We start from the raw sequence: 14,945 nt of genomic DNA, 5'->3' as shown, positions 1-14,945 counted from the left end.
TCCAAGAAAGAACACTTCTTTAACAGATCTTCAAGCACTGCAAGGTTCCTTCGAATGATAACATACTAATTCACTCCGATTAAGTGTAAACTTTACCAACCTCTGAACACTAGTGCAATGGTTTCCAGGTCTGGTTCAGAAACAGTCGCAGTAAAGTTGAGATAGATACTCTAAGCCTCATATTTAGCCCATGGGACTTCCCTGATGGTCCAGTGATTATGACCTTGTGCTTCCACTTCAGGGGGCACAAGTTCAATCCCTGGTCAAGGAACTAAGATCCTGTATGCCCTAAGACACAGCCAAAAAACAAACAAAAAAACCCAAAAGCCTACACACTAAAAAAAGATCTGTCACTTGACTACCACTGAGTCTACACTCTTAAGTGTTTTTCTATCTTAACACACAATTAACATAGAAAATTCCTTTTTTTTTTTAACCAGTTATCTTTGGAGTTGACACCCATCAAGTAGTTCACTTTTTTCCCAAAACTAAATGAAATAACCCTCTGAAGAGGAAAGCGAGAAGTTACTCCAAAATCGTACTTTCCACTTCCCTTCCCAATCATATCTTCACAGTTAAATTCCAAAGAATGTTGGGCGGGGGAGAGGCAACAAAGTTAATTGGAGATAGTGCTGTTAGAAAAGTACATCCTTTTATTTTGATGAGATGGAATTTTGAAACTGAAATATGGTCCCCTCAAAAAAGTGCACAGTTTATTCAAAAGAGAGCTAGCCTGAGGATCACAGAGCTAGAGAAGTACTAAACACAGTCAGAGACATGCACCTGTCCGGAAGTAAGAAGCCTGAAACAAAAAGCATGCTGAAGAGTTCCCTAGTGCTTCATTTCTGTCTTTTAATATAAGTTTCTCCTTTGTTGAAAGGATAATATCATATATTAATGCATATATATGGAATCTAGAAAGGTGGTACTGATGAACCTATCTACAGGGCAGCAATGGAGATGCAGACAAAGAGAACAGACTTGTGGACAGGGGAGGGAGGAGAGGGTGAGACAAACTGAGAGCGCAGCACTGAAGCACATACATTACCTTACGGACAGCAGATACAGCCAGTGGAAACTTGCCGTAGGATGCAGGCAGCTCAAATCTGGTGCTCTGCGACAACCTAGAGGGGTGTGATGGGGTGGGAGGTGCGAGGGAGGTTCAGGACGGAGGGGACACACATATACCTTTGACTGATTCATGCCAATATATGGCAGAATCCAACACAATATTGTAAAGCATTTATCCTCTAATTAAAAACAAAGAAATTAAAACATACTTGAGGGGGGAAAAGGCACGGTAAAGAGCTATGGAGGAGACATAAAGAATAAAGGAAGCTGGGAAAAAAGGATCTCACTCTAGACCCTCAGCCAATTGCTATGACATAATAAAATAAATGCTATTGTTTACCGAATACTATGTGCCAGACGTTATGCTAAGCACGTTACACACAGTATCCCCTTTACTCCTTATAACAACTTTGTGCATCAGGTACTATTATTTTACAGAAAAGGAAGCTCAGATTATACCTGAAACCTGGCAACCTTCTAAAGGATCCCTTTACATCCTACAACTTTTCTCTATGCCACAAGGTCCTTAAAATTCCCTCCTGGAGGAATTCCAAACCCTTTCCCTGTGCGGGTTTATAGAGAGCACTTGAGTTTCAACAGCTACATGTTTCTCTGTTCTCAACCTCCTCAACAAAGAGAGCTTTCAGTAACTTATCTTGGTCCATGTGTTACCTACTCTTAAGATCCTTTGGAATATCCCCTGTGAGTCATCCAATGGCTAGCCTGGATTGTATTTCCTAGTAAAATCTCTTCAAGCCCCAGGGGTATCTCATGCCACTGTGTGCCCCAAGTGGGTGTGTTGTCCAATTGTAAATATCTTACAGTATCACACTTCTCTCTGCCCTTCCCCTCCTTTCAGTGTGACTGAATGGCATGAATTCCACCACTATTCTCTTAACTAGTAACTCATATTCACTCCCTTAAATAAGACTCAAAATCACTTTCTCTTCAGAAAACCTGCCCATGATTAGCATCATTTAACTGTAACCATTCTGGTGGCAGAAAAGGCCCTGGATTGGAAACCAGATCTGGATAGATCTGGCTTCTAATCTTGGTTCTTTTACTGTAGGATATGTTACCAGGGTAAATTACTCCACTTTTCCAGGACTAGTTTCTCAACTGTTAATGAAGGGAATTAGACTAAATAAGTCCAAGACTGATTCCTAGATCTATCTTTTTTTTCCTATAAAAAGGCTACCAAAAGCCATTAACTTGTAAAAACAGAAAAATTTATATGAAATGATTAAAATTACTTAAGGCATCTTACATTTTAAAAAATTAATATACAACATATTAAAACCACAAAAACAGAGAAAAACTTAAATTTCAAAGGGTGACAAGGTTGATTAAAGTGTCCATTTTCCATTCTTTATTTGACCCATCACTGAAAATCCGGGTAATCCCTTAAAGACTACTAGGCTATGAGCATACACACTCTCCTATTAACTAATCACCACTGCAACATTTCATATACCACATTATTTGTTTAATACACCAAAAGTATTCCAAATACTAACTGTGAAGATTAGTCTTATCCATCAACTTTGCTAGGTTATAGTACCCAGTCACTTAATCAAACATTAATTTAGGTGTTACTGTAAAGGTATTATGTAGATGTAGTTAATATCTACAGTAAGTTGACTTTAAGTAAAGAAGATTACCCTTGATAATGTGGGTGGAACACATCTAATCAGTCGAAGGGCTTAAGAGTAAAAACCGAGTTTTTCCAGAGAAAGAATCCTATCTCAATACTGAAGCATCAACTTGACCTTAAATCTGGCAGACTTTCCTACAAATTTTGAACTTGCTCCCCCCCACAAGGTCATGAGTCAATTCACAAAAACAAATCCCTTTTTAAAAAACACACATATGCACTGCAAATGAGAGTGGTTTTGTTTCTCTCGAGAACCCTGACTGCTATACTAACATACTAAATACTCCAACTAGTATTTTCTTTTTTAAGTAAGAATTAACAGATGTCTGTTTCTTCTAACCTCTTTAAAATATTAAAGCATTTTAAATAAGTATTCAGAATGTTACTGCAACGATTATCTCACTGTCCTTTGCTTTATTAAAATACATAGGAAGAAAAAGAATGTGATGTTTTCCACATTGAACTGTTAGGTTCCGAAAACTGATTTCAGAAAATTCTGAGATTCAATTTTTTTTCTCATTTTCATGGCCTTCAAAGAGTTTCATAACTAGCCATTATATAACATGGCTGAAGAAAGTCACTTACCAGTCCAGTTTTAAAGACTAAGGAATCAGGCAAAGGGAAGTAGCAGACTTTGCAGTACTTTATTGAGGTATATTTGCAGAATCAAGCTGGGAATTTTCTAGCTCTAAGTTTTATTGTTGATCCATCAACTAGTTAGCCTGTCATGGTACACTGACATAGAAAAAGATTTTAGAATCCCAGGATACACAGAAACTACTAAAGACATAAGAATGGCATATTTAGAAATATCAGTTCATATGCTGGTTCCATTCAAAAAATGTTACTGATTCTAGGTACCTATAAATTTTTTTCTGTAAAAGGTAAGTAGTATTCAGGTCTTGCAGGCCATAAAGTCTCATTGGCAACAACTACTCAACTCTGCCCAAGGCAGCCAATGACAGTACATAAATGAATGAGTATGGCTGATATTCCAATAAAACTTGATTTACTAAAACAGGCCAGATTTGGCCTGTGGACCATAGTTTGCTAGCCTCTGATTTATGCACATGAAATCAAGGAGCTAGAAAAGACCCTGAAGATCACATGGCAAACTCCCATTCAATGCCAAGATATCTCTATATCCAACGCCAGTGACCATCTGGTTCAGAATAGGTTCTATAAATGAACTGTTTTCCAAGCTAGATTGGTTATTCCTCAATAAGTGACTTCATGCTTTTTGGATAGGATATTTTCCAACAGTGTAGAACTATGGAGGGCACTGTAGGTCATTTAGTATTCCTGGTTTCATGAACAGTCACAAATACACATCCATCACTATGACAACCAAAACCTTCCCCACATGTTCCCAAATCCCATAAGATGGGAGTACTGGTACCCAGTGGGTGAAGATATATTGAGCTATCTTGTGATGGGATATGTGGCAGCTGTCCATGCAGCTGTTTCCCCTTCTACCTAGGGCAGACATGACTAATCAATCACAATACTATTTCCTATTGAGGTTGGACTTTGCTTCAGAATGTTTAATACAATGCTCAAGGCAACCATCACCAATGAACCAGAACTGTGACGTTAAAACATATTTGTTATCCCTAATCTAAAAAGATAGTTCTATACGCACACACACACACACACACACACACACTGAAAAGAAACTGGCTTCCTTTAAGCTTATGAAGCTAAAAAATAATATGGTTTAATTTTAAACCCTACAGGATGTTTCGAAAGTTTGCGTGAACATTTCTTGGTTTTGACACTGACGGGGCCACTGAGGCACGCTGAGGAATTAGAGGCACTGCTGTACGCCAAAGGTGATCCTGCATCCTCCTCGGCTTTTAATATCCCACAGAAACAGACGTGGATGTGAAACCCATTTAAATTACCTAAGTCTAGACTGTAACTCCATTGAACATACAAATAGGAATTCTCCTTTTCACATTTTTAATAACACATAGGCTCACCCAAAATGTAACTGCTCTGAAAGTCAAGGCAAGACTGTATTTAATTCTTTTCTGAATTTTGCCAAGAGTTAATTCAACATTTTGGAAAATCATCTCAATGACTGCAATATAATTCAGTGTCTGTAAGTACGATTTATCTGAATAAACCTGAATTTTTACTTATTTCAGTCACAATAATTCCAGACACAGGTAACAAAGTTAACCACTTGCTATGTATAGAGCATACACGTTTTGCAAAATATATTTAATGACTTTATTTTTATTTCTCCTTTATATTACAGTTAGAACATTATGTTCATTTCTTTGCAGCCAGGTTTGCAAGTAGTTACAATATATCTATGAATTCACTTCAGCATAATAAAGGGGGGACTACAAAACATTTGTTTTAAAAACAGAGCATTGGCTCTGCCAGGTTAAGAACCACTGGTCTAAACTAATGAAATCTTTGTACCAAATTTCACTAACAAAACACCAATCTTGCCCACAATTTTGAAACAAATCTAACGTGTTTCAAGAGTTTAAATACAACTTTCACTGGCTAGCTGAAGTCATTTTTACAGAAAAACACAGACCTCTCAAAGTAGGTGCAGTTTCTGTATCTCCTCTCCCCTGCTGTATTAAATAGACAAGAAACATCTTAGGACCTAAGTGCTCCAGCACACTGGAGCTGTCACTGTGATTATTTCCAACCAATTGTGAAGAGAACTGGCAGTGTTACAGAGTCAATGAAAGAACCCAGTCATCACCGAGGCAACTGCCCTTGAGCATCAGACAGATTCTACTCTAAGCCAGTCCATTTTCCATTCAATTATGTTATTGAGAGCTGTCTCTTGTTCTGCACAGAACAGCTCTAGAACAGCATTCAAGAGGGCAGAAACATTCAGTATCTGCACTGTCTGTGTAAGAGATTACTAGATTAAAAATTTAAAGGCTTGACATTGACTGAAAGTGGAAATAATCTCCATATAAGTCTACATATTATACACACACATATATAATGGACTAAGGCCAACTGCAAGCCTAGTTTCTAAGAACGTTAATTACTGTTTCCAAGTACAAGTCTCTCTTTAAAAACCTTTTTATAGTTCATGGCAGTTTTAAGTCTTAGAGTGTGAATCATGCTCATGTTCAGTGGCTAAGTCATGTCAGACTCTTTGCGACCGCATGGACTGTAGCCCACCAGGCTCCTCTGTCCTTGGGATTTTTCCAGACAAGACTACTGGAGTGAGCTCACATTCCTTCTCCAAGGGATCTTCCCAACCCAGGGATGGAACCTGCATTTCCCGCATTGGCAAGTGGATTCTTAACATGGAGCCACCAGGGAAGCCCTAGAGTGTAAGTAAGAGCCCATGGTCTTTAAGTACTTCAAAGACTGAATCTCAAAGTAACACAGTAAACATAAGTAAGGGAGGGTCCCAGATACTTTCTTTAAACCAAGTTTCCAACTATTCTAAGTTAAGCGGTGACATTCAGTTTTGAGAGCTAAGACAGACAGGCATGTTAGAACATAATTTCAATGATTTAGTTATTTTTCTATTTTTCAGAGACATGCATGTAAAAGTGAGTGGAAGGAAGAGGAAAAAAACGGCAAGGCTTTGAAATGGTCTATAAGTAATTCTTGGGTCTCCCAGGGAATAAGGCAACCAGGTCCAGGGAACTAGCACTTCTCACATTTCTCTGCAGAAAACTTCCTATATGACCCACTTCTAATCCTACAAGGTGTATTAGCTACTTAGCCACAAACAGCCCAAAGCCAGCCCTGACTCAACACAATCTCTGAGGAATAAGTCTTATAAATAGAGAGGACAAAGCTGAAAAGGATGGCTAATGTGCAAACAAGAATATTGAGACCAATATACATCTTTATAAGCTAAAATGCTGAATAGCTAAAACACAGGTAGGATAAAATTAAATAGAGAGTAAGTGTAAAGTCATGCATTTCAATTTAAAAATCAGCTCTACAGGTACAAGGACCACACTAACAGAGAGTTCCTCCTGCAGAAATCTAGGGGGCTTTGGCTTACCAAATGCTTAATATAAGAGCAAGATGTGTCTACTTGTATATCAACACAATTTTGGACAAAAAGAGTATGATCCACTTTACAGGAAATTAACAGTTCTACTATTTGCTGCCTTGATCAGACACCTAAACTAGTGCAGACAGTGATGGAAGCTGAATTTTCAGAATACTGACAATCTACTGCATCCAGAATAAGACAATTGGGATAGTGAGAGATCTAGATATTCGCATTATTTAACCTGAAGAAGAGATAATAAGACATAGTTATTTTAAATATGTGACAAAACTTTATATAACAAAGAGGAAATAGTTCTTCTGTGTTTCTCTACGACTAAAACCAACTAGATTTAAAAAAAACACACACGATAGGTAATTTGGATCTGTTGCATAAAAAGGAAGCGAACACCTACCTAGTCACTCTATGTATTCGGGCAAGGGCCTAAAGTCCTCTGGGATAAGAAGTGTTACCAGGGTACCCAAATAAAGTAGAAGAATGGATTAAGGGACTGTTACAGGTTCATCCAATTCTGCAATGATATTCTTTCAAGTGCAGAAGAAAAAGTACAAGCTGAGTCAACAGACACTTTATTTCCCTAGTAGCAAGTTATGTTAGAGAAAGGAGAGAAGAAATAAAGACAGCCAAGTGATTTTAAGGTACATTTTAAAATTCATAGTATGTAAGGACCTCAAAGTGAGATGCAGTGGAAAAGAGAACTGGATTTAGGGTTGGAAGACTTTTCATTTAAAATGGTGAATAACTGAAACACAGGCAGGATAAAATTTAATAGGAAGCAAGTGTAAAGTCACGCATCTCAATTTAAAAATCAGTTGTACAAGTGCAGTATTTTCATTCAAAAATGTTGAATAGCTGCATCCCAGTTCCAGCCCAGCCTAGCTAGTCAGTGAACCTTTCTGTAGTTCAAGTTTTTCTACCTCTGAACTAAGGATACCACCTCTCCTGCCCCAAGGATCAAAGGACCAAATAAGAAAAGCACTATCTAAATAATTTATACATAACTTATCATTGTTATTATTCTACATTAGTCAGACTCTTCTAAGCTCTGTTCACCTCCTTTAAAAAGGATATGAAAAACATATTATCTTATAAAATCAACCAAGTTCAGACCTTGTGATTTAACTAGAGAGACAGAAAGCATGTTATGGGTAGAAACCTCAAGGAAAAGAGAGTCTTATACAAAGAAAAGTAACAAGGTACTTATTATAGAATAAGTTTTGTGTTCTTCTAAAGAATGCAATTCAGCTGTTTTCTATAGGAAAAAGAAATGAGATTCAGAAGAGGTGGACTTAAATGGTTGCAAGCGAGACTACAGGCAGATCTAGAGAATAACATTTTACTTGCTTTTTTTGAGATCAAATGAAACGAATCCAACATGTCAGGATGATAAGACCCTGGAAGAGGCTATAGAGGTTTAGAACTCAAAACCTACTTGTCCTGGATTGGTCAACATTTAATACCCTTAAGGGAGTCAATCAGATTATTTCCCAAGGTCCTTTCCAGCTCTAGAACTCAGAGAGTTAGAACCAATAAATAACTTTATTAGGAAAAGAAATAAAGTTAACAGTTGTACTTGGGAGCATGTTTTATATGAGCTTTCTACTTTCATCAAAAGTGTTCTTATTTAAGTGATAAAGCAAATAAGGTAAAATGTTAAAAACAGGTGAATCTGAGTAAACAGTATACAGGTGGTTCCCTGTACTATTTCTATTTCTGCAACTTTATTCAATTACTATGAAATAGTCATCATTTAGGTTTAAAATATTAGGAGTTGACTAATTGACTGTTACTGCTTATCTTACTAGTTTTTGTGGGAAAGTCTATAACTTGATTATGTGTCACTTCGTAGGGGCTGCCCTCCCTTGTCTGCTGTAATTAACACAAGTTCACTCATAAATAGTGCTTGGTCTTCTGGCATCTACAGTGTTCTCATCAATCCCAATGCTTATAACTTCCTCTCAATTTTGCAAATAAACCTCAATATTTGTTTTTTATTCACATGTCTTTTTAGTTTGTTTTTTAATTAGAGAATAATTGCTTTACAATGTTGTGTTGGTTTATGCCATATAACAATGCGAATCAAAATTGTGTGTGTGTGTGTGTGTGTGTGCGCGCGCGCACGTGCACGCCTGCGTACATGTATCTAGAGAAGAGAAGGGCAACCCACTCGTTTTCTGGCCCGGAGAATTCCATGGACTGTATAGTCCATGGGGTAGCATAGAGTCAAATACTACTGAGTGACTTTCACACATAGACACACATACATATATATCGTCTCCCTCTTGTCTTGCCTGGAGAATCCCATGGACTAGCAGAGCCTGGTGGGCTACAGTCCATGGGATCGCAAAGAGTTGGACAGGACTAAGCAACTGACACTTCTTGAACCTTCAACCCTTCCCTTAAACCTCTCCAACACTCCTAATTACCATATAAACTTTGACTTCCCAGCCTCTGCCAGGTCATTCTCACAGAGGTGGGAGAGATGAAAGGGATTTTTTTTCCCTGCCCACTACAGGCAATGAGGGAGCACACTGTCTGCAGGGTATTTTAAAACAATAATAAATGCAACTAAAAGTCTTTCTGCTTCTTATCATCACCAGGCACTGGCAATATGAAACAACCTTAATGTTTAGACACTCCTTCCAACCACTGCAGACAGCTTCAAACATTACCCTTAACATGTCACCAATAATAATAGTCAGCCTCTTCAACCTCTGCCCAAATCTTTTATCCAATAGTTTTTCTTTACCTTGGGATCTCAAAACAAAAACAAAAACTAATAATAAGAACAACAAATACTAAAAGCAATGAGTGTAGTTTCCACAATATTTGTAACTGTGAGGCATATCATTATCACTTTAATAGAAAAGCTCATATAAAATCTAATGCGATGCCTCTCTCAAGCAGAACTAAGTAGTCTCTATATATCACCTCAATCAATTATGATTTAGCATTAAAACTATTTTTCAAACAACAATAATGTAAACAAGTGGTTCACAGCCATAACCTAATGCCTGGAGGCTGGAAAATTTGCCAAGATTTATGGGCTCAGACGCAGCAGAATGAACAAGGCTCTACTAACATAGCTGCAGTCCTTTCGGCCACTCTGTTCCCCTTACATCATATGGAGGGCCATGTCATCTTAGTCACTATGATAAAAAAGGTCTAACTCAGCGAAAGAAAAAGGACAGAAAGAGATTGTAAAAGGAGTCGACTATGCCTCAGTTAATCTTGCCAAGGGCCTGCATCAAAGGCAATGCACAGCTGGATGGTAAAATCAGCAGATCAACACTCTGCTTGGTATCTCCCTGTTCAAAGCTGTGCTCCTCGGCTGTAACAAATCCTCCTGACTCCATCAGAAGGCAGGGAATGGCTGCCAACTAGGGTATGCAGATAACTGAGAATGGACTACATAATCATAAAATTGATAACCAGAGAGTTCTTGTGGTTGTTTAGTCACTAAGTCATGTCCAACTCTTTGCAATCCTATGCTGTAGCCCTCCAGGCTCCTCTGTTGATGGGATTTCCCAGGCAAGAATACTGGAGTGGGTTGCCATTTCCTTCTGCAGGGGATCTTACCCACTCAGGGATCGAACCCACATCTTCTGCATTGGCAGACAGGTTCTTCAGCACTGAGCCACCAAGAAAGCCCAATCAGAGTACAGAATCAAAAAACTCAATATAACAAGCTACTTCACGTATTACAAACTGGTGATTAAAAAGAAACATGCTAGCATGTGTATATCAAGGGAGTTTTGATTATAGCTGTTTTAACAGTTCTTCCAATGCACAGATACATGTTTCAGTGTAGCAGAAATAAAAAATAGTAAAATCATAAGAATAACGAGTAATTTGCCACACCCTGATTTTTTTTAAAATGCCATTATTGGTTAAATTGTAAAATACATCTAAATCCTACAAAACAATACTTAGAATTTATCTAGAGAAGGCTAAAAAATTTACTCAACATTAGAACAAAAGATAAAAATTCCAAAGATAATCCAGAACACAAAGCAATCAAATTTCAAACATACTATTCAGATACATAACTAGAAACTTGCTACAAAGGCAGGACTCTTGTGTTTCAAAAGTGAGCACTTCCTCTCCTATGAACTAATGTCTAAGAACCTACAGGCTTGTTTACGTAATGCCTTCCACTTGAAAGTTTCAGGTTTGCCCCTAAACACATGAAGTTATAACAATCTTGCTGCTGCTGCTTAAGTCGCTTCAGTCATGTCCAACTCTGTGCGACCCCATAGACGGCAGCCCACCAGGCTCCTCCATCCCTGGGATTCTCCAGGCAAGAACACTGGAGTGGGTTGCCATTTCCTTCTCCAATGCATGAAAGTGAACAGTGAAAGTGAAGTCGCTCAGTCATCCGACTCTTCAGGACCCCATGGACTGCAGCCTACCAGGCTCCTCTGTCCATGGGATTTTCCAGGCAAGAGTACTGGAGTGGGGTGCCCTTGCGTTCTCCGACAACAATCTTACACAAGCATAGATTTTCAAGGCCATCAAAAGTTTAGCTTAAGAATACTATGTTGTACACTTCAAATTTATTAAAAGAGTACATCTTAAGTGTTCTTACCACAAAACGAAAGAGAGAAATTAGTAACTATGTGAAGTGATGGTTTGTTAATTAGTTTGACTGTGATAATCATTTTGCAATATATGTGCATATTAAGTTATCACATTGTACACCTCAAGTATATGCAATTTTGATTTGTCAATTACGCCTCATTAAAGCCAAGGAAAAGAGTTTACAAGCTAGCAAGACACCAAGCCATCAATAAACATAAATTGTTCAAGTTTACTTGAATTAGCGCAAGTAATTCAAGTAAAAACCACTAAATCAGATCTAAAAGATCTACAAACCAATACTGTAGATTTAAAAAAATTTTTTTTAATGTTAACATTTGAAATATAAACTGCTTGAAACAAGCAAAAGACTCAATCATCAGATATCACCCTCCACTAAGGACAATGCTCTCCCTAGGTACCTTGCCCAGTTTATGACAAAAATACAAAATTTGCCATTACCTAAAGCTAAAACAGTCTTTGTAACTACACAGAAGTGAGACACTATAATGATTTAGATTAGGAAGTACATATTAAGTGCAGTCAATAAGACATAAATAAAATGCAGACAATAACTAAAATTAATAATAATTACCTCTGGTAATGATAAAAGCAAGCCCACACACTACACAATCGCCAATAAGGAAAACTAAATATGGTAATGTGTATATAACATCAGATCTTGGGTTATCAATACTTTTTAAAAATCTACCCATGGAAAATACATGTTTTCCTTGTAGCTGAAATAAAAAGTAACAGTAAATCCATGGGAACTGCTACTCAAAAACTAAACACAACAGGATAACTTTTAGTAAAAATACATTACAAAGTTAAGCAGAGAAACAATGAACAGTAACTGACAACGTGACTGCACTGGCTTTCCATGTAATTATCACTGTAATTATCACTAAACGCATTTAGAAGCTGACTGCATGATAAAGGAAATAATACAACCTAAACTCTGCAAGGTAGGAAAGATTCCAAAATGAAAACTTTGGCTGGCGTGCTGGTATGAGAATAACTTTCAAGCACTATCTATTTGACAAAGAAATGCAACATAAGCTGAACCTGGGTGCGGAAGAGTTCAAGTTTTCCCTGGAAATGTAAATTCTTCCCCGAAATTCACAAGAGTTAAAAAAAAAAAAAAAAAAAAAGCCGCATCAGTAAACCAGTATTAATTGCAAATGAGGCAACAGCAGTTCAGCATCCAATAGGCGGTCTGATCATCCCTCTGATCCGTTAGGTCAAGAGTCCTTCTCACCTATGACCCTCAGAGAAGGACTGACTCCTTGCTCTCAAGCCTCCTCAGCAAGCCAACCTTTGCCAACTCATGCCACCCTCACAGACGGTCTGCCAAGTCCCGGGACACTCCCCCAAGGGGGACAGTCTTCCTCCGAGACGCCTCCAGCCCAGTGTCACCCGCCACTCCCCCTCCCCTTCTCAGGGCCTCACCGGCCTCAGGGTCCCGAGTGCCTCCCTCCCCAGACCCTCACGGCTGCCCTCAGAGTTCCCCGCCCCCGGTCCCCGACCCCCAATTCTAGTCCCCTCCCTCAAACCTGGGGTCACCGTTCTCTCTCTGCCCGCGCGGGGGGTCCCGATTCTCCCGTCCCTATCCGGTTTCCGCGTCCCGCGACGCGGGGCGGCGGCGAAGGCGCCGAGAAGCATCCACTGAGGAGACAAGTGCCTGGGGACTCTCCGGCTCCGACCTGGACCGGAGCCGGGCTTCCGCCTCGCGCCGGAAGGCATTCGCGAGCGGGAGCGGAAGTCCCGCCCCACCCGCTCCCCGCCGGCCGGCGGGCAAAGACCGCACCGTGGGGTCTAGCCAGAACGTCAAGAGGATTCGCTGGGGGTTAACAGAGGTCGTAGGCACCCAGCCTAGAGAAAAAAGGCTTACTGTGAAGGGCCAAGGCGCCGAAAGTCTTTCTCCTTGCAGCTTCTCTTTACAGCCGATGAGCCAACGCACCTGCAATCACTTGACCAAGGGGCTGTTCTTGCTGACGCCCCAGGAGGAACAAGATGACTCAGACCCTGACCCCACAATCTAGTTGAAAATTGACATAAATATAAACAGAGATGAATAACACCACAAGGCAGCACTGCTTCATTCCTTAATCCAGATGTTTATCACCTGCTATATATCACTTATTGAACAACTAGGCTGTAAACAGATGCAAGCCCCTATCTTAGGAAGCGAGGGAGGCTCTCAGGGCAATGAATTAGGCAGAGAGTAAATCAAACAGCGACCCATCCCTCGGGAAACTTAGGGTAGTATAGGGACAGATATATGGGCAAATAAGTGCAATGAAACCATCGAGCATTAGAGGAACTACGGCCGAGCTGAAGGTAATGGTGGCGGTAGGAAGGTGAGCAGGCACAAGACTCTAGAAATACTGGCTCCTCAGTGAGTCTGAAATGAATGATGAATAAGAATTAAAGGTCAAACAAGGTAGGGAACGGCATGCAGAAGAGAAGGATGCCAGAGAGAGCTTGGTTTAATTAGGGATCTGGAGGAGGGTACAGCTAATTTAGCAAGGTCTGCGATCGGGAAGTCGGGAGGAAGCACAATGAGAGGAGCGAAGCCCAGATCTGGAAGACTGCTTTGTATTATACTAAGGAATTTAGACTTTAGACTCCAGGCAACAGGGAATCAGTGCATTATCTGTAGGGGAACAGACTAAACACTGAGTCATGGGTTGATTAGGATGATTGGCCTGCTCATCAAAGGAAAATAACTTGAAAGATCATGGATAGAACATTGTACCTGTGAGGGTGTTTTCTCAAGCTGTCATCAGTTCAGTCACTTAGTTGTGTCCAACTATTTGTGACCCCATGAACTGCAGCAGACCAGGCTTCCCTGTCCATCACCATCTCCTGGAGTTTACTTAAACTTATGTCCATAGAGTCGGTGATGCCATCCAACTATCTCATTCTCCATCGCCCCTTTTCGTCCTGCCTTCAGCCCTTCCCAGCATCAGGTGGTCAGTTTTCTGATGAGTCAGTTCTTCACATTAGGTGGCCAAAGTATTGGAGCCTCAGCTTCAGCATCAGTCCTTCCAATGAATATTCAGGACAGATTTCCTTTAGGGTTGACTGGTTTAATCTCCTTGCAGTCCAAGGGATTCTCAAGAGTCTTCTCCAATACCACAGTGCAAAAGCATCAATTTAAACTGTTATACCCACATGTTAAAAACGATGGATGACTACAACAACTCTACACAGGCAAGGCCACCAGAGCTCAGACCCTGGGGTTGTCTACTGGGCAAATCACCCCAACCAACTGAGTGGCCAGATGAAGCTGTGGCAACCGTGGGATGAAGGGACTGAGGAGGAAGAAATTTCATTACCAGCTACAGTAATGAGGTCTGTTGCCTCTATTCTCTTACTTGCTACTGTTTAATCAGTACCCTCTTGCACAACAAACCCCATTTTTCCTTTTTAGAAATAAATGGTATAGCAGTTTTTTCTAATTCTTTTCCTTTTGCCAACAAAAAACTATGTTGCAATATATGGAGATAGAATTAGGTAATATAAAAGGAAGACTGGACATCTTGTAGAACGTCTGTACTTAGAGGGCATAGTATCACCTCTGAATGGAGTAGAAAGACACAGATTTGAGCTTAAAAC

General features: G+C 39.7%; 1 protein-coding gene across 2 annotated transcripts in view; it reads right to left on the bottom strand.

Moving 5' to 3' along the window:
- DISP1 (dispatched RND transporter family member 1) overlaps positions 1-13,046 on the bottom strand; it is a 219,877-nt gene extending 206,831 nt beyond the window's left edge. For both annotated transcript variants that reach the window (XM_065938388.1, XM_065938387.1), the window contains exon 1: positions 12,878-13,046. The gene's annotated coding sequence lies outside the window, so the exon portion shown is untranslated. The remainder of the gene's footprint in view (positions 1-12,877) is intronic.
- Positions 13,047-14,945: the final 1,899 nt, after the last annotated feature.

The sequence above is a fragment of the Muntiacus reevesi genome, chromosome 5 (assembly GCF_963930625.1).
Source record: "Muntiacus reevesi chromosome 5, mMunRee1.1, whole genome shotgun sequence".
NCBI classification, from domain to species: Eukaryota; Metazoa; Chordata; class Mammalia; order Artiodactyla; family Cervidae; genus Muntiacus; species Muntiacus reevesi.
This window is presented reverse-complemented; position numbering and strand designations above follow the sequence as displayed.